Source organism: Heteronotia binoei, chromosome 20 (assembly GCF_032191835.1).
Source record: "Heteronotia binoei isolate CCM8104 ecotype False Entrance Well chromosome 20, APGP_CSIRO_Hbin_v1, whole genome shotgun sequence".
In the NCBI taxonomy this organism is placed as follows: domain Eukaryota; kingdom Metazoa; phylum Chordata; class Lepidosauria; order Squamata; family Gekkonidae; genus Heteronotia; species Heteronotia binoei.
Window position 1 is genome coordinate 23,322,305 of NC_083242.1, and position 19,664 is coordinate 23,341,968.

The 19,664-nt window shown below is 44.2% G+C and overlaps 1 protein-coding gene across 3 annotated transcripts in view; it reads right to left on the bottom strand.

Annotated features, from left to right (window-relative positions):
* DCUN1D3 (defective in cullin neddylation 1 domain containing 3) overlaps positions 1-19,664 on the bottom strand; it is a 49,026-nt gene extending 29,362 nt beyond the window's left edge. Inside the window, exon 1 of one of the 3 annotated variants that reach the window (XM_060260598.1) lies at positions 19,493-19,664. The gene's annotated coding sequence lies outside the window, so the exon portion shown is untranslated. Of the gene's footprint in view, positions 1-19,118 lie in introns of all 3 variants that reach the window. The other 2 variants (XM_060260599.1, XM_060260600.1) reach the window with 2 other exon arrangements.

Genomic DNA, 19,664 nt, shown 5'->3' on the forward strand with positions numbered 1-19,664 from the left:
GAAAAAGAGGAAAGAAACCATATCAAGTGGCTCCAATTTTTTGATTCAAAAAGGAAACCCAATTTATTTCTAAGGATGTGCAATACCCTCGCCAGGCTGTTAATTACAGAACATACTTAGCTACCAAAAACAGACTGAGGACCAAATAGGAAAGAAGCATCTTAAAAGAAATAGAGAAATTATTTATATATATACACATGTATTTGCACACAAGCCTCCACATTAGGTTTCTCCAAGCCAACCTGTGTATCCTTCTACTCCCAACCAAAAACCCTCACCACACATACACACAAGAGTGTCGTGTATACATGGGAAAGCCTAGATAAGGCTTTCAAACTGGGCTAAGTAATCTTCTACCCTCCAAAAAGACGAAAGATCCTGGCAACAGAGGTAGCCTGGCACAAAGAATAAGATACTTAAACGATACTGTTCCAAATTTCTTTGCCTGAGCAAGGAGGTGCAAATAAGTGTGTGTTTTAGAGCGCTGACTGTCAAGATCGACTGATTCTGACTAAAGACTGGAGGGGATCTTGGCCTGTTGTATCAGTCCTGGTTAAAATCATAATGGACCCACTGCTGCTAATGCTTTACCCAGTTATTCCCTTCCCCCCTTTTCTCATTTTGATTTGCAACTGGTGTGAAAGAAATAGTCTCTTCTCAGGGCCTGACCTGGGAGGAAGCCTTGCATGATAATGCAAGGACAAATGGCTAGATAACCGCCTGAGAAAGTATCTAGTAGTTATGTGTGAATGTCTCCTCTTGGAACCCCCCCTGTAGGAATGTTTTTGAAGTGTACCTTAAAACCCATGTATCAATGTATTGGTTTCATACTTAGCAAACTATAGGCTTGCACCAGAGTACCGGTTATCAATAAATGTAGTCTTAGTAACAACTTTGACTCGTTCTTGAATCCGTTGACTTGACATTTTGCTAAGAATCAGAGAGTCCACTATCTCTTCTCTCTCTATCTCTTCACAATCCCAGACAAAGTAATTAGCGACCGCGGTCCACAATTTGTTGCCAACTTCTGGTAAGAGTTTTGCAAGCTAATGGACATGGAGCAGGGGTTGAGTTCCACCTACCACCCTCAGACGGATGGACAGACGGAACGCTTGAACGGGTTATTAGAGCAGTATTTGAGGTGCTATATTAACCATCAACAATCCAATTGGGTAGATCTACTTCCCTTCGCTGAATACTGCTATAATAACAGCGTGCACAGCTCCACCAAAGCCTCACCATTCCAAACGGTGAGTGGGTATGAGGGAAAACCCCTCCCCTTGCTCCCAGGGGGGACACCCAGAAGGAGCCAAGTCCGTTCAGTCAGTGGTGGGGCACGCTGACTAAAAGCTGGAAGGAGATACAAGAGAACCTGGAAGCAGCCAAAGAGGCTTATAAAAAACAATATGACAAAAGCCATGTCCCCACTTGGGACTTCAAAGTAGGGGATTCGGTATTCGTGTTAACCAAGAACCTCCCACTAACCCAACCATCCAAGAAATTGGCATACAAGTATCTGGGTCCTTTTAAGATCAAAAGGGTGATAAATAAGGTTACAGTAGAGCTGGAGTTACCAAAGATGTTTAGTAAAGTGCACCCTGTCTTTCATTGCAGTCTTCTTTGGAAGGACCCTGGGTGTTCCCCTTGGCATCCTCGACCTGAAGCACCTCAACCTATCCAGATTGGGAGCCGGAGTCACCATGAGATCCAGGAAATCCTGGACTCAAAAATTAAACATGGGAAGCTGTATTACCTAATTAAATGGAAGCATTTCCCTCCTAGTGAAAATGAGTGGGTGGCAGAAAAGGATGTGTCAGCCCCTGATCTGATTAAGAGGTTTCTAAATAAGCACCCTCAGAGATCGAGAGGGCCAGCTTAAGGGGGGCAGTATGTCAAGATCGACTGATTCTGACAAAAGACTGGAGGGGATCTTGGCCTGTTGTATCAGGCCTGGTTAAAATCATAATGGACCCACTGCTGCTAATGCTTTACCCATAGTTATTCCCTTCCCCCCTTTTCTCATTTTGATTTGCAACTGGTGTGAAAGAAATAGTCGGCGCCTTCTCAGGGCCTGACCTGGGAGGAAGCCTTGCATGATAATGCAAGGACAAATGGCTAGATAACCGCCTGAAAAAGTATCTAGTAGTTATGTGTGAATGTCTCCTCTTGGAACCCCCCCTGTAGGAATGTTTTTGAAGTGTACCTTAAAACCCATGTATCAATGTATTGGTTTCATTCTTAGCAAGCTATAGGCTTGCGCCAGAGTACCTGTTATCAATAAATGTAGTCTTAGTAACAACTTTGACTCGTTCTTGAATCCGTCGACTTGACACTGACCTGGATAGCCCAGGTAAGCCCGATCTCATTGGACCTCAGAAGCTGAGCAGGGTCAACTCTGGCAAGTACCTGCATGGGAGACCTTCTTGGAATACCAGAGGCCAGGAGGAGGGAGCAGGATTTATTCAGCCACCTCTTATATTCATTTGTTAATAAATCACACAACTTCTGGCATCTAATTGCAAAAAGAATTAATCAGGTTGGGGGTTATTGTACTCCAGAGGATCCAGTGTTCCTTGTGTGAAAATAATACTTAAAACACAGTTGCCCATGGTTGCTGTTTATTTTTCAATTTATGAATTGGCTTGAAAATGGCATCCTGAGGACCCTTCTTCCATGCCAAAGTAGTTAACTAAGATTTGAGATGCACATTTTGCAGTTTACAAGTCTCCTCAAAGAGGAGTTTAGAAAAGTGTAGAAGAAAAGCGTGCCATCAACTGACTCATGACAACTCCATCCACAGTGTCTTCAAGGCAAGACAGGGACAGAGTTGGCTGACCACTGCTTTCCTCCACGTAGCTTTCCTTGGTGTTCTCCCATCCAAGAACTGATGGCAGCCAACCCTGCTGAGCTCCCAAGCTCTTAGGAGCTTGGGCTAAACTGGGCTATTCAGACTGTTAGATAAGTACAAGTCAGAAGCATTTACCTGAATTTGTAGATTTCATAAATAAAACCAGACTGGGGGTTGCCAGGCCATCCAAACTTTGTTTTTTGGTTTCCGGACACTCAACATTTTATTTCATTCTTGCCTTCAGATTACATATCTTTTGATTTTCCTACCTATAAAATGTAGGTTTGTTATCCAATTCATCTATACGGTAGTTGACAAAGGAAGCAATTTCCCCACACTATTATGATGATTTATTTGTATCTTTTGCCAGGTGAGCTTATGTCTTTTGCTTGTTTGTAAACTATATGGGGGAGCAGAAATAAGCATGCACCCTTATGCAACACACATAGAAGAGTTGGTTTTATACCCCACTTTTCACTACACAAAGGAGTCTCAAACAGTTTACATTCACCTTCCCTTCTTTTTTCCCCACAACAGACACCCTGTGAGGTAGATGGGGTCAAGAGAGACCTGAGAGAACTGTGGATGACCCAAGGTCACCCAACTTGCCGCATGCAGAGGAGTGGGGAATCAAACTCGGTTCCCCCAGATTAGAGTCTGCCACTCTTAGCCACTGCACCATGCTGGCTCCCATACATGGGCATCAGTCATTTGTGGCATGTCCACAGCTTGAAAGGGGCTGGTTATCTTTAACAGCGACTTTGCAGGTCCTTCCCTTCAGAGATCAGGCTGGTGGAAAATGGACAGAAGGGCCTACGATTTATAAAAGGATACCATTCCCAGACAACTTCCTACACTTTTTAGGCATCCAATTAAACTTAAAACCAAAGACAAGAAATCAGTCTTTCAAATCTCTGGGATGTTATTTTAAATCCAACTGTAGGATTATCTTCTGCTCTTTTTCATCTCACCTGCATTTACATTTGATAAGTGTTTATTTCTGTCTTCTACTGTGGCCTTTTGGGGAGTTTCCTATTTTTAAATGAAGCTGACTGGATCATGACAGATAGCATGCGCTACTTCCCCAACCCAATTCAGAAGGCTAAGTTGCCACTCTGGACTCTTTGAAGGAATGGAAATCCAAAAGCAAAGCAAAACAAAAAATGTCAGCATTTGTTTAAGCAAAGTCACGTGATTGAACAGGTGCAAAGAGTTCTTTCAAAAAAGTTAATAAACCAAATAAATAAGACAGGGGTTGAAGTTGGGAAGAGAGGAGGTCAGAGGGAGAAGAAAAAGCAAGGGCAGGGGAGGAGTTAAGGTGACTCCACAGAAATAGCTGACTTCAGAAGGTAGATGCAGGTGGGTAGCTGTGCAACAAAATGAAGTTTGAGTCCAGTGGCACCTTTAAGACCAAAAACATTTAATTCTGGGTTTAAGCTTTTATGTGCATGCACCCAGTGTCTGAAGTCCATATAATAAAGGAAACCCACCCTTTGGCCATAGCAGCATTGTTCCATATCAGGGGTGGCCAAACTTGCTTAATGTAAGAGCCACATAGAATAAATGTCAGATTTTTGAGAACCAAAAGACATGAAAGTCAGATGTCTGAAAGTCACAAGGAAGGAAGGCAAATAGATGGGGGGAGGAAGGAGGGGGAGGTGGAAAGAAAGCAACTTTAACTTTAAATGCATTCTCCAAGCCACCAGCTGTCTTGACTTGCAGAAGTGATTTAAAGAGACAAATGCCTTCTCCAAACCAGTTGATGGGGTGGTGGGGGCTTCGAGAGCTACACAATATATGTAAAAGAGCCACACATGGCTCCCAAGCCACAGTTTGGCTATCCCTGTTCTACACCCTTCTACAGTGGAAGCATTCTAAACGTTGCAGGAAATGTTAGGAAGGAAAACCAGTTCAGTAGTCAAGTAGAAGGACAAAGATGGTGCACTACTTTAAGGCTTTTTCACTGTGGGTAACTGAGCCAGCACAGCCTAAGTTAAAAGAACAAGAAACAGAAGGAGCTTGAAAATCAGGGAGTAAGCCTACTGAAACAAAGGCCCAGGGAAGAAGAAAGAGGGGAACAGAAACAAGGAACCACAAAAGCATCCATCAAAGCACAGATTGGCACAACACAGCTTATTCTGTACAAGCTGCTCTCAAGACACTGGAACTACTGGACGTTTCTGAGCTCCCGCAACACAAAGATCTGAACTTGCCTCCCTACAGAAGAGCTTCCTTATGACACTCCAAAACAAGCAGCATTAAGAGCAAGCTAGGAAGTCAAAGGGGTGGAGTAGAGGAACAGTCACTTTCATAACCTGTTAGATGAGTCTCCAAAAGATGTCCAGTGAAAAATGTGGGTCTGCCACCAAATTTAGAGAAATTCTTGTTCACAGAAACATGAACAGAAACCTTCAAACAGGGCCTGAGAAATCAGAGTAGAGAACTCCAACTCACTGAGAGGCCTCAAGCAAAAGCAGACCACCTAGTCCAGCCGTCTGCCTTTCACCACAGTAGCCAACCCGATGCTACTGGAAAGCCAACAAGCAGAAGGCAGAAACTGTAGACATCCCCCACATGGTTGTGCCCAGCAACTGGCTTTCAGAGGTACACTGCCTCTGAACACGGAGGTCTATTTAGCCATCACGGAGGATATTTACTGATGGATCTGTCCTCTGTGAATTTGTCCTAGCGTTTATTATTCACCTCCAGCTGAAGAATTGCAGAAGAGGAGATTGAATTTATACCCTGCCCTTCACTCAGAGTGGCTTACAATCTCCTTTCCCTTCCCCGCCCCACAACAGACACCCTGTGAGGTAGGTGGAGCTGAGAGAGCTCCAGAAGAACTGCTCTTGAGAGAACAGCTCTGAGAGAACTGTGGCTGACCCAAGGTCATCCAGCAGCTGCATGTGAAGGAGTGGGGAATCAAACCCGGTTCTTCCAGATAAGAGTCCGCGCACTTAACCACTACAACAAACTTGTTCTTGTTTGCGCCTATGTTTGTGAGTTTGTACCACTTCTGCTGTGTCGTCGTTACTTTTTTTAAAAAGCTTTTTTGACTATGGATTTACCTGTGTATTTTTATTTTACATCAAATGGCACTGAAAACTAATATAGCTTTTTTTTTTTTGCACTTCCAATGACTTCAAGAGCAGCGTGCACGGCTCTCCCCAATTATCCTTCCCCCCGCCCTGAAAGGTTTGGCCAAGACGGCACGATGTCGTTACCAGGCAAGCTTCATGGTCATATGAGGATCTGAGCCTGGGTCACCCACATTCTAGTCCAGGGATTGCCAAACTGTGGCTCAAGAGCCTCATGCAGCTCTTTCACGCACACCGTGTGGCTCCTGGAGGTCAAGAGGAACTTAATGCAGGCTTTCTCTCAAATCAGCATGCTTAGCATTGGGACCTCAGTCAGCCTCTGAGTGCTGACCCACAGAGAGGCAACTATTTCCACCATGAGTGAAGTGCAAGCTCTTCTCCACCACCACAGAGGTTGCCCAGAGACCTAGAGTGGGGAAAGAGAGTGCAAGAGTCAAGGGAACTAGTGGAAGGAGGAACAGAATTAAAGAGGTTGATGCAGAGTTCCCCCTTAGTTTCATAGTTTGTGCTGTATTTACTAACCTTGATGTCAAGGCAATGAGAGATGCGTAATGATGGCCAGTGATTTATATGGTACTTGTGTGTTTCCTTCTCCCACTGGTATAAAAAAATAATTCCCTAACCTTTCCCTACGCCAGTCTTATGGAGACTTTTTTTTTTTTTTAAGTCTCCTTCTAGCATGGTCGTGTTATAAAGTGCATATGTATGTATTTTATCTTTCTGTGCAAAGAAAGTATTAAGAGTTTTAATAAAGACGTACGTAATATTTGTTCATACCTTGCAGCTCTCAAACATCTGATGTTTATTCTATGTGGCTCTTAAGTTAAGCAAGTTTGGTCACCCCTGTTCTAGTCCTACCCCCTAACCACTACCGCACACTGGCTGATCAGGGAACGGAAGAAAGCTTCAAAACATACAAAATATAATGGAGCTGTAGCTAGCTGGCATTGTCACTGCAAGACATGAAGGAACCTAGGTAAAAATGGGGGGGGGGGGAGTAAATACAACATGCATGGCCATTTGAAAGACAAACTCTTTCTGGGCCCAAATTCTCTACAGCCTCTCCAAAGTAAGCAGTTCAAGGGCTCCTCAGTGGGGACAACCAAGCTTAAAAGCCCCCGCCTAGGGGGTTTATGTGGGGGTCAATGGCTTTCAAAACAGGCTGGAGGAATGGGAAGAGAGGAATAAGTCCAAGAGACACAAACACCCCTCTTTGCACTCTTTGACATCAGCAAGTCAAACATTTCTTTTGAAATGTAGATTTGTAGTAGCAATTACTGAGGTAGACTCTGGCATCAGCTACAGGATCCTTTCCCTGTTGTCACAAGATTCAAGAGTTAAATAATTCCGTTTCATGTACTGAAGGTCCTTTTCAGACTGAGCACACCTCCATCTTGTGAAGTTGCCTATCTCTCTTGGGATTCCAGGGAGTCAAGGCAAGCCCACCATCAGCATACTGGAAATCCAGATCCCCCGTGCTCAGAATAAAATCAGACCTGTCTCTAAAGCTTTGCATTAAGTGGATTTACAAAGTCAGCATTCAGTTTCTCACTGAATGCCAGAACAAAGGGCTGTAAAAAGCAGAGAACTGGTGTTCAGATGGGAACTGAAACAAGAAAAGGAAGAGATAGCACTGAATGCCCACAACAGGACACCAAGGCCCTCTCAACTGCTGGACCTCAGCTTTATGTCAATATAACAAAGACTGCAGTATACAGAATGTACAAAGAAAACTTACTGTAATGGCGCTCAATAATTCAATCCATATATTAAAGAATTCAGGGAAAAAACCCCACGGGGTAATATATGCAAAAAAGACATAGCTACTCAAAATCCAACTCTAGGCAATGCATACAAATATAACGCCTTTACTACAAGCTGCATTAATCCACAAGTCAAAGTGCATACAATGAAAATTCACAATAAAGTATAGTCTTCATAATTTGCATATGTCACAAGAATCAAGACAAGGATTCCGAAGGGTCAGTTCATACGAGAAATCCTGGGTACAAGAGTCATTCTGATAACCTTCATCAGTGAACTGTGAAAAAATATATAACTATAAAGAATATGCCACACCACAGATCTTATACATTTCAAAAAGGAATAGTTTCTCTTACCCTACCGGATATACAAGATAGGAAATGACAATCAAAACTATGCAGCGTTTTGTGTTGCCAATCTTACAATCAAAAGTACAGTTTACAAGGATGACATGCATTTGCAAGATCTTAGCCATTTATACAAGAAAAATATTCCTACTTTGTGTAGATTTACCACAGGAAAAAGCAATTTATTTTCTCTTGGGCATCATCACAACTTCAAAGTTTCACTAAAACACTGTTTCCAGCATGGTAGAGCCTCAGAAGCAGGTAGGGCTATCCAGGTGGATTTAATAGGTAGCAGCTTATAACTCTTAAAGTGACCATTCACTTATATTACTAATTCAAAAGGAATAAGTCCAAGACACACAAACACCCCTCTGCACTCTTTTGCATCAGCAATTCAAACATTTCTTTCGAAATGTAGATTTTACAGTAAAAAGATGTTTTTACTTAAAGACAGAAATATTCTGCTAATTGCCATCACAGTTTCAAAGTTTGATTGAAACACTAGTTCCAGCAGAGTACTGTGGTAGGGCTAGCCAGGTGGAATTAGTAGGCAATAGCCTGTGAGTCTTAAAGTGACCATTCACTTGTATTATTGATTCCACGGGTATATTTAAAATGTTTTTATTTACTAATTTAGTCCTGTTTGTGCTTGAATTTTAAGTGGGCATTCACTTGTATTATCAATTCTTAAAGTAACCATTTACTAAGATTGCTAATTCAACGGGGCACAAAATTTTACAATAGAAATATTTTAGCCATCACAGTTTCAAAGCCTGATTGAAGCACTCAGCTTCAGGCTGCAGCCCCCTCTAGCTTTCAAGCTTCCTGTTCTGTCCATTCAGGTTTTTATCCTAGCTTCTAGATCTTGAGTGTTGCATTATTCACATTATACAAACCTGTATCAACTACGCTAGTCACGAGAAAGCCATGTTCTGAACTGGCACAGCACAGCACTCAAAGAAATCCCAAAAGGGCCACTACTTTCCAGCCAGCAGGCAAAATGACACCATACCACATTTACAGGTCTGGTCTGTGTAGCAACCCTGGACTTCCTGCTCTCTCATACCAGCACTAAACAGGACCAACCCAGCCTAATTTCCAAGATCTGACAAGATTGGGCTATCCAGGTCAGGACAAATGCATTACCATTCTGGCTTCACCTCCTCCCAAACACACACACTGGAGGAGCCAGGTAATTTTTATTTATTTAAATACATTTTCCTTCCATCCTTCTCCTGGTCTCCATTTCAACCTTTCAAAAGGTTGTTTAGGATGAGAGAGAATGACCAGCCCACAGTCACCCAGAAAGCTTCATGGCAGAGTAGGGAGTTGAACCTGAGTCTCTTCCCAATCCTAGCCCAACATCATCTCTGCAATGAGCAGAACTGAATTATTCCATCACATGGGATGCACAGAAGCAGAACTCCCTGCTCTCCAAAGAGGCTGCTTGCTGCACTTCTGCAAGAATCACTTCTCTGGTCTCCTTCCCTCAAAACAGTGAGTATGTTTCACACCAATCAAAGCTGGTACCACTCAGTACTCTAGAAGTAGGTGTTTTTGCATTCCCCGCAACACACCTCAAGTTTTAAATCAGACAGATGTATACCTCTAGTCATGAACATTCAGGAAACACTGTCAAAGTCACAGAAATTCCAGCAGAGATATCCTGCCAAAGAACAACTTTTGTTCCCACTATGGTTGGAAAAGGCATTTGGAATTGTTCCAGCCTTCTACCACTCAAAAGAGTTTCATGCAAGAAACCCATAACAGCAAAAAACATCTCTTGCAAATACAAAGGAAAGTTAGCAATAAATAACCTTATGTAGTACTTATTAAACCACCAAGGGCTTCACAGAAAGTATCTTGCTCCAAGCCTTACAACAACCCCATGAGATCTGCATTTTAACAAACCACTGGGAGATCTGGAGGTGGAACTCCCAGCACGTCTGTTTTGGCTTCTCACCTCTCCTTCAACTTTCTGGACACTTCTAAAAGAAAGAAAAAAAACTGGATATTTTTACAGTAGTGCTTAGTTGCAGTGCCAGGAAACCCAAGGAGATATGGACCTCAGATTTTTACAAATATGACTGTCACGACCCAGTCCCAGCTCACTTGGGGAGATGGATCTGTCACTTTGGCACACATTTGTCACCCAAACGAGCACTCCTGATGTATTCCGGGGTGGCGTTTGCAAAAGGGCAAACTGAAATTGGCTCTCCACCAGCAGACAACAGATGCCGATATGAGTCGCTATGCAATTACCATTGTTTTGAGCAGCTGTGTCATCACCAAAGAATAGGCCACCGTCAAGTGTACAATTAGCAGAGAAGCCACAGAAGAATTTAAAGGCCAGTGCTGGGGGTGGGGGAGATTAAAGAAAAAGAAGGACCGTTCTTCTGGAAGACACATCACACTATCCTCCTGCCAACAATTAAAGGTGAGAAAAAACAGGGAAAGAGAGGAGCAGCAGGGGCCTGAAAGAAGTCAAAGGGGGGGGGGGGGGGGTTAGCTAGTAACCAGTCAGATGTTGCTCTAGTCCTTGGGAAGGCTGTGGAGTAAAAGCAGTAAAGAGACACCAAGGCACCCTGCACCCTGACAAGGCAGTCAGAAATTCTCTAGGCCCAAAGCTGCAAAGAGAAAAGACAGCCATGTCTCTCTACACGGATCCCACCAATGCACTTTCAGCCCTACCGGATATGCCAGTGACAAACAGAAGTCTAATGGTAACAAAACCGTATTTCAATGTACGCCTTCAAGGAGTAGCGTCCTTCAGATACAAATCCAGACATTTTGGACAAACTCAATAAGGAATCATTAGCAGGGCATGCAGATTGGAAATCCCACTTCCCAAATTTCCCCCTCCCAGAATCTCTCAAGACCTTGAATGTACAACTCTCCTCACACCCTCTTTTTTGTTTTTCTGTGACTCTGAACTGACACATTCCTTCCCTCCTGAAGCATACTCGGTCCTCCTTAGGCCAGAGCTGAGCCTTTTCCTTCTGGTTAATTTACAAGTCATCCTGTCCAAACATAGAGATAGTTACCTTGTCTGTGGGGGACCCAGTTTACATAGGACCAGCCCATTTATTATTCTATGCAGTGACTGCTGTCAGCATGGGCAATTTGCGAAGTGCTTTAACAGTCATCCGTCCTATGAACTCATATTATTTCACCAGTCAGGAATTTAAAGAAAGCATGAGGAGGTCATGGCTTTCTGGTTTTAACGGTGATCTCTTCAACCCCATTCCTGTGTCCTATTACTTTACAACACCCCGTATCCCAATGAGTCTCAGGAGAAAATCCGCAAAAGAGCTGAAGCAATCTCAGTTCCCCACCAGTGATCGAACAGCAAATGATCCACTTCTCATGGTCAGAAACTCACCACACTCAGTCTTTGGGTAAAGTAGCAACAGCCCTGGCTCAAGAAGAATAGTGGGGAAAACTTATTGCTAGGAGCTGATTGCCCTGACCCAGAGAGCCCACAGTAGCCTGATCTTATCAGATCTCAGAAGCTAAGCAGGGCCACTTGGATGGGAGAACTCCACAGAACACCAGGGTTGTGATGTAAAGGCAGCCAATGGCAAATCACCTCTGAAGGGCTCTTGCCTTGAAAACCCTACAGGGTACCCTAAGTCAGCTCAGCTGTGATTTGATGGCACTATCCACCAGGAGCTGATATCTTTAAAGGGGCTGCAAACAGACTGCATGTTCTGCTGAGTAGCTGAAGAAGCATGTTTGCAGCAATGTCTCTTTATTGTGGCCATAAGGAGAACACACACACATACAGCTTCTATAGAGCAAACATTAAGTGCTGGGCTTGAGGCACATTGCTTGGACAAAGGGAACGACAGTCCAGGGCTTGAGGTGAAAGAGCAAACTCTTCAAAGCCTGTACAAAAGGTTGTCGCCAGTGCTCAGTTGCTCCACACACTGTTTACACTAAACAGGCAAGGCTGATGAAACTGTTGCTCATAGCCTGCTAATTGCCTTTCCTTCTCTTCTTTAAGGAACAGAAAGGAGACCAGCATTTCTGGTTGAGGAAGAAGTCAAGAGGCAGCAGGAGGAGCAAAATGATCAGCCATTCCAGCATGCTTGACAACAAGTTATTTGTAACTTCTAATGTTAAGATGGGCCCTCCAAACACCAATTTTTTTTAAAGGGTTTTCTTCCCTACTTAATGCTTCTTGCCCCCACAGTCAAAACAGCAGGGAAGACCATCTGTACCCATCCTGCAGCTTTAACCTCTTCAGCAAGTTAACTCAAGCATGATTCTGGTCTCCACCACGGGGACGCAAAGCAGCTTGCATCGTTCTTCTCTCCTCCATCTTACCTCCACGACAACCCTGTCAGGTGCATTATGGTGAGCGTGTGTGTGACTGGTCTAAGGTCACCCAGTGTGGTTCCATGGCAGAGTAAACCCAAACCTGGGTTTCCCAGAATCTAGCCTGACAAACAATGAGAGAGAGACACTGACCATGAGACCTCTGAACAGGCGACCTTAATACATACCAGTGACTCAGAAGCCCTTGCCTCCTCTCCCTCCTCACATTAAAATCCTTTTATAGCACTTTTGAGAATTCAAAGTGTTTCGCATACGTGACCTTCCTGCTATTTTTACAGCCACACTGTAAGGTAGACTGATATTACCATGCCTGCACTGCAACTATTAATGTTGCCTGCCTGAAGATACTCACACACATGCATCAGTTCACAGCTCAGGAGATTTAACTCATAATTCAGCCTCTTAAGCCACTACACCACACAAGCTCTCTTGGAGCTTCTCCGTCAAGCAATTTGTTTTATTTATTTTGAACATGTTAATGCCACCTTTCCACATGATCAGCATCCACAATTTACAGAATTTTATTTTTATCTTTGGGTACACTCCGGTGGAAGCACACCCCACTCCCCCTTCTAGAACAGCAGGCAACATCATTAAAGAGAAAATAAGAATGGCAAGTTATTGGGATTCTGCCACTCTGCCCATCTGTAACACATGCACAATGAGGTAGCCATTCCATAAAATTATGTGCAGCCCACAGAGACTTGGCCCATTAAACTCACTCTTCCAAGGGAAGCCTCCACATACACACACAAAATACCAAATGGACAGAGCCTTTAGTTACAACAGAGGAAGTTCAAAATGGTTCTTGTTGATTGACTTCAGGAGCAATGCTACGCCAGAACAAAGAAACTTTGTGGTGGAAAGTGCATCAAGTCACAGATGACTTATGGTAACCCCGTTGAGTTTTCAAGGCAAGAGATTAATAAACGTGGTTTGCCATTGCCTGCTTCTGTGTGGCAACCCAGGGCTTCTCTTGTGGTCTTCCACCCAAGAACTAACCAAGGCAAACCCTGCTTAGCTGCCAAGACCTGACCAGGCCGAGCTAGCCTGAGACCTCCAGGTCAGGGAATAAAGGAAACTATTAGGCCACAAACCTCAACTTCCCACAAAGTGACACGCATTTTTAAAAACATTTCAAAGTCATGGGACAAACTTTGCCAGTTTGCACTAAGTGAAAGATCTTGCTTCTCATTTTGGTCACAGAGTCACTCAGGGGTCCTCAGCCCTCCCCTACCATCTGCAAAAGAGGGTTAATTAAACAACCCAACCTTACAGAAATGGTGTTAGGATCGCTGAGATAGCATCAGACACGTTTAATCCTGAAATGCTAAAATGTTTTTCCTGCTCACCAGCAACATATCCAACATGTAAAGTGCCCCACAGTCCTTCTTTTTTGCCTTTCTTTTTGCAGGACAAAAGAACCAACCTCATGATACACTTACAGGGTGAAAACACAGAGTAAAAACAAGTCTTATTTTGAGCGGAATACAGGCAGAGGATGCTTCTCATAATTCAGTTTTGGGAGCCCCACATGAATTCCACTCTCTGAAAGCTACCTTGCAGCAGTGTGCAGGGGTAAAACCCCAACAACAAGGGGCTGAATTAACCTTTTAATTAACAGACAGGCTTCCCCCAAGCATCAGTTATCACTGAGGATGATACCAGGCAATAATTAGCAGTGATATTTAATCTGGGGACTCCCATTACATAAATTGGCATAACGTCGTTTTTTTAAATCTGGAGACATTCCCAGCATAACAGGCAGCTAAGACAACAGAAGTAATTAATTTACCAATGGAAAAAAGGCAACAGTCTGCCTCTAGATCAGCCAGGGTCTGGCACAACCTTTCGATGGGAAGGGCTACCTCTTCTGGAGCTTCAGGCTTCAAAAAAGAATGCACTCCTATGATATTTTAAATACTAACAGATGTAATCTGGCATATGTTTTTATGCATTAAAACCCACTTCATCAGATGCTCACAAAGAGTTACCCTTGGTCTGCGGATTATCAACCCATGTTGCTGTTAGCCATGAAAGGACTTCAAAGGAAGCCTCCAGTATGAAACTGCTAAATTAGGGTTTATTGACAAGTTTGGTAGCATTCACTGAGGTCTAAAACAAAAGCACAGATGGCTCATCCACAGCAAGTATTAAAATAAAATTTTGCAGACTCAGAAAGGCAAGCGCCACCACAATTAGTGCTGTTGTGAACTCTGACCGCACCTTTCTCAGGAGCATCTGAGCATCAGACAGAAGTGTCTCAGGCTGGACCTCTTACATTTCACGCTGATGAGTTTTCTCCTCTTTGTGCATATATCTGCCAACTGAGACTATGTGTTGTGCACTGAATGAAGTAGTTTAAGTCCACAAAAGCTTACAGCAAAAGACTCCTTTTGGTTTTTGCTGTAACAAAAACAGAAATTACAAGGAAGCTAAGGCAATACTTCCTGATTCAGACTTAGGCCCTCGGGACTGGGAAGCTCAGGTCTCTTCACACATATCCAAATAATTCTTCGCAGGGGCAGAAGCAGAGAAGTGAGAGTTCCAAACTATCCTCGTTTCCACCAACCCTCAACCACAGCACGGGACCACATATCCCAACAGCAGTAGCACAATTCACGACAATTTTAAAACAGAAAATAGCATTAATTAAGAAAACTGGACAAAAAAACCTGAAGGAATAAGAGTGTGCTGGAGAGGGTACAGTCCACCTTTACAAATCAATTTCAGAGTGCACAGGACCACTGTCCCCATTTCTGCCAAGCCCCTCCCTCCCACCTTTGCTGGATTCTAAGATGTATCAGCTTTCAAGCACTTTGGGTGTATTTTTAGGGATTACTGCATCCCTGGATGGAGAACGATGCCTACCCAAAACTCAAACAAAGAGCATTGTTTAGTCAAAGTTAAGCAATTCAGTAAATGACATTAGAGCAAGGGAGCACTGTGGTGGCCTCTCCAAGGTACATTTCCACACGCAGGACAATGGCTGAAGATTGAAGAACTTCAGGATTTCTTCTATCCTTCATTACTACACAGAGAGAAACTTGAAGGGCTATTGTGTTAAAAGCAAAATTAGAATGTGGCAGGTTGCCTCTGACCACAGTGTGCTTAGTCTCACAGCAACATAGAAGAGAAACTGGAGAAGGTCAAGCTCTTACTGTAGTAGTAAAACTAAGTCAGGCTTGTAATACGTCAGACTGCAGGTACAGGGCTTGCTATGACAGAATGTTCCACTACAGACAATTCCCCACACAATGAAAGCTAGCAGGCTAGGATAGAATACCAATATCCATCTATACTAGTCTTCTATGTAAAAAGGTTTTTTAAAAAAAATATATAGCAAGGAGCATTCTATTACAAGGCACAGGTTTCTCACTCTAAATGAATACTAAATAGTAAGCAACATCCTCACCAGCTCCTTACACAAGCTCAAAAGATCAGCCAGGTGATTTAGTTAAAGCAGAACAAGGAGAAATCATCCTCAATCACACACAGCAGTACTTTGTTACCAAACAGTTGGTAAGCTGTGTTTGAACACCGACCGGTCAGAAAGAAGCCTTGTTTGGGGTCTGACTCAAATGATCCCTGCATGTTTGGGGTTAACAATTCAAAACCTCAAATATCACAGGAGTGCAACATGCCTGTTTGTCGCTGCTTGGCATCCACCACATCCACGAAAATGACCTACAAATTATGGTAATTACATGCAGCTACTATACACAGCTTGCTCCAGGTCTCAGGCATGAGACATTTCCAAAGTTGCTTCCCCACCACCACCTTCATGAATGCACAGCATGAATCAATATATATCCCCCGCCTCACTCTTTCCTTTCACCAAAGGTGCCCAGAGTGGGGTAAGGAGGGAAAAGAGAATGAGATTTGCCAGTAGGAAAAGTAATAGTGGGGAAAGAGTCACAAATCCTCAGGAAGCTTAATCAGAAAGTTCTTCCTTGAGAATCCTGCTTCAGATTCTTAAGTAATACAGCTAAATTGACTGAAAAGGAAGTTTCCCAGAACCTAGAGAAAATCTGTGGCTCTATATTCTAAGAAGCCAAGGGGAAAGGCACCCCCACCACAGTCCAAAGCCCTGCTCAAAGAGACAGAGTGTTGACTGTTTTACCCACAGTATCTGAATACAGCAAATATTATTTTCAATGGCAACTGCAAAAAGAACTGACTTCCAGTTAATGTTTGCTTAACCACTGCTTGCAGAAATTGTTACCCTTTGCTGATTAACCATTTCTCAACAAACATATTTAAATTGACTAATTATTCACATGTCTACCACCTTTGTATCCTGCCCTTCTTCCAAGGAGCTCAAGGTGGTGGACATTTTTCTCCCTTCCTCTAGCTTATTTTCAAAACAACCTTGTGAGGTAGCATGGGCTGAGGGTGTGTGATTGGCTCATAGACACCCAGGGAACTTTGTAGCCAAGAAAGCATTTGAGTCTGGGTGTTTCCAGGCCTAGTGTCGAAATGCTGACCACCAAACCACAGTTGCCCAGAAAGAGATTCTAAAGCAGTCCAAAATGTTGTAAGTGTGAAACTGCCTAAAGACATTTTATCTGGAAACCAAAACTCTGCCTCTATCTCATGACCACCAAACCTCATCTGATTTTGCCTTTAAAAAAACAGCAATCTGACCTTTGTGTTTAAATGATTGTGGGACATACTTGATGGTCCTACCAGGCTAATTCGTTAGAAGTGGAGGCTGGCATTCCAGGAATGGGGGGTGGGGTGGACACTCTGCATTGTAAATCTTTGGGTATGAAAGGCAATATAATGTTAGAGACAGAAAAAAAGCCTGCCACTTCAATTCAAACTCTGAATTCATTACTCACATAAACACATAAAGCCCTTGGGGGCAAGGAGTTATTTAAAAAAAAGCTGTCTCCACACCCTTCAGATAGGAAGAGAATATGAATAATGAGTGGAAAATCACACCACACCAGAATCACACCATTTCCTCCATGGGAAATACATTTATTATTTTAAAAGATGGGGAGGCTGAAGTTAGAGAAATCCCACTTTATTAGCAGTGAAAAGCACTTTCACTGTCAGCTATATATCTGCCAAGAAACTGAAGAGATATGAGTTTTCCTTTGCCAGTCACCACAGGCATCTCCTGAAACTGCTGGACCCTGAACCGGGGCCAGCCTTCCCCTCTGCTAAAAGTCATCAGGGGCTGGGAGGATCATGTACTACAAAGGAATGAGGGTGATTTTTTCCCCTTTAATCCAAGGCTAAGATCACCAGCTCCCTCGCATAAATTCACTTCATCTCCTGGGACTCCATTATGGTTAATACAGAAGAAAAGCCACCACCTGCAAATATGGATTACCACCTATGCCCACAGAAGAGGGAGTTTGAGAAAGGGGAGGGGAATCTATTTTTGACTGGAAAAAATAGATGACTGAAAGATGACTGAAAGGTATAAACTAAGCATACCCCTACGTAGTCAGTAAAACCACATTTTAACCACCTCCTCAAATACACACACCCACCACATATCCCCAAAATAACATAATTTTCATTATGAACCTTAATTGCCACAAGCTGATAAGCATGAGGCAACCTTGGCAGAAAAGCTAGCCCTGAATATGACCAAAGAAGTAAAAACTTAACAGGAACTCAATAAGGTGGGTGATGGGTACCCCTTGGCACCGGAATTTAAAAAGGGGAAGTGCCAAGTGAACCAAGAAGCCTACAAGCTCATGTTCCAAGTCAGGGACACCCCATCCTTTGAAGAACTTCCCGCCACCACAAAGATCTATAATAGCCAGGCACCTAAACAAGCTCACCTTTTGATAGGATGGAAGAAGCTAAAAGATCATAGGCTCAATCATCTGAGCCATACTTATACAATTACCTGTGAAGGCCACAAGGTAACTGAAGGGTAGCAAGCATTAAGAACACGCCCCATCCATTAAGCCATAAGGAGGGGATTCCTTTTAACCCCAATATGGTCATCCCCACCCCCACAATGAGAACCCCAGAAGACTACCAAGCAATAGGGAAGGGACAAAAAGATCTATTATTACTAGAACGGTTAGATTTGAATCCAGTAGGGCCTTAGAGACCAACATGGTTTAAGCTTTGGAGATCAAAACTCCCTTTGTAAGACACAAAAACCCTTTGAAACTATTATTACCAGAGTCTCCAATATGCCCAGCTTTTTCAAAAGAAAGGGGGAATCCCCAACTTTTAAAACACCCAGTGAAAACGACACACTGAAGGGTGTCAAGGGCCAGGGCCGGCCCTGCCACTAGGCAAACTAAGCAATTGCCTAGGGCGTCAGTCTTCTGGGGGTGCCAAATTGGGCCCCCCATCTGACTTGGGGATGTTATCAGTGTGGGGGGGGGCACCAGAAGTTGTTATTATTACTGCTTGTTTTTATTCCGCCCATCCCCCCCTAGGGAAGTTAGCCTTGCCGAGGGTGCCAGACAGTCTAGGGCCAGCCCTGGACACAGCAACCTACTCCAAGCCTCCTGTAACTGCACCACAATCACCCCCATCCACAGTGAGTACCACAGAAAGGTATCAAAGTCTATTAACCCCACATTACGTCTTCTCAGCATTTGACTTTAAAAGGCCCTCCTGTAACCTGTTCTGGCTAGAGACACCAACCCCCACATCAAGCCGTTCCTCGCATTTCACTTTAACAGGGGGGAAGAGAAGCCCCCCCCCCCCAATCTCTACTGACTCCAAGCAACTCACCTTCTGAGAAAAGAGGAGGCGGCTGAGCTGCGGGCTTCTGGGGGTGGGGAAGAGGGAGACCACCCCCCTTGGTGGGGTGGGGAGGGGAGGAGGAAGGCGTCTCTCCCCCTCCCTCCTGGCTCTTCTACCCCCCCTTCTTCTTGGGGGGCCTCATGCCTCGCGACAGCTACCCCCTGTGGGGGGAGAGCATGCCTGCCTCTGCCCCCTTCCTTCCTCGCACCCGAAGGGTCGAAAGACCGCCCAAGGGAAGGGGGGAGGCGGCCTGAGGAGCTCGAGCGGGGCCTTGGAGACGGCTGAGGGGGCGGGGGTGGAACGGGAGGCTCCGCTGCCCAGCCCCGAGACGGACGGGAAGAGAGACGGTCCAATTCACTCACCCTCCGCACAGCTCCCCCAGCCAGGGCTCAGCCTCTACCGCATCACTTCCGGGGGGGTGATAGTCAGGAGCGCGAAAGGCGAAAAAAATCAGCTGGTGACGCCGTGACGTAGCCACGTTGCTCGTCGAACGTGCCTGACGCCGCACGCAGCGTGAGGGCAAATTGCTTTCCC